We start from the raw sequence: 1,031 nt of genomic DNA, 5'->3' as shown, positions 1-1,031 counted from the left end.
AAGTGGAGCCGTCCCCGCCTACGTGCCTGGAGGGGGCGGGGTTAGGAACGTTCCTATTGGCTGGAAGAGACCGGCAGCGGCGCGACCGATAGCCCTCCGCTCATTGGCCCGCAGTTGCTAGGCTGAGAGCAGAAGGGAGGATCCGCATTCGCGTTCCCAGTGCGCCGCTGCCCCGGGTCAAAGTGGCTCGGGAGGGCGTGGCTCCCCAGGACGACCTCATCCCAGCTCATCCCTAAGCGGTTTCAGATCCTCTGGCCCGGAAGCCTATGTACCTGAAGGATGATTTGAAAATACAAAGCTGAGCAAAGCTCCATGAGGTTTACTGATTAAGTCTGCAGCCCGTTCGCCTGCTGTATAGTTCTAAGGATGAGTCTTTAACTCCTGATCTTAGGTGACGATAGCTAAGTTTATGGCAAGGACACAATCAAAGTTAATCTTCATTTAAATAGGCCTTCATAACTAGTTTTTAAAAAGAGTCATGACATTAGGGCCAGAGGACTCCCAATCACACAAAAATCTTATAACTAGGTGTTATATTCGATAGGCAAAAGTAAGTGGGTATCTGTGGGTTCCAGGCCAGCCAAGGATAACCTGTCTCATAAATAAATAATAAGTCTTGACATCAAATTCAGTCAAAAGCCCTGGCTCCTGAACATTAGAAAGACCTCCCCTTTGAGGTCTAGAGAAGCACAGTTGCAGTCTTCTAGTGAGAAGTCTCTGCCCTCAGCATAGAAATAGACTAGTTTAGTTCTCCCATGTCCCTCTGAGAGTGGTGAGGAGCTGAGGGAGCAGAGAATACAATCTGCGGTTTCATCAAAGTGGGAGTGGAGGAGGAGTAGCCAGAACCAGAAGTGTGGTTGGTCAACAGCAAAGGACCAGGTCAAGCTGGGGGCAGGAGCTCATGATGGAAGACCCAGGAGGAACCAGGTGGGTGGGTATTAGGGATAGCCAGAGGACCCTGAGGATCACTCCCAATGTATTCAAAGATGATAGAGGGCCCAGCTGTCAAGGTAGCAACTGGTATGTTAATC

The sequence above is a fragment of the Peromyscus eremicus genome, chromosome 10 (genome assembly GCF_949786415.1).
Source record: "Peromyscus eremicus chromosome 10, PerEre_H2_v1, whole genome shotgun sequence".
NCBI lineage: Eukaryota > Metazoa > Chordata > Mammalia > Rodentia > Cricetidae > Peromyscus > Peromyscus eremicus.
Note: the sequence above shows the minus strand (reverse complement) of the source record.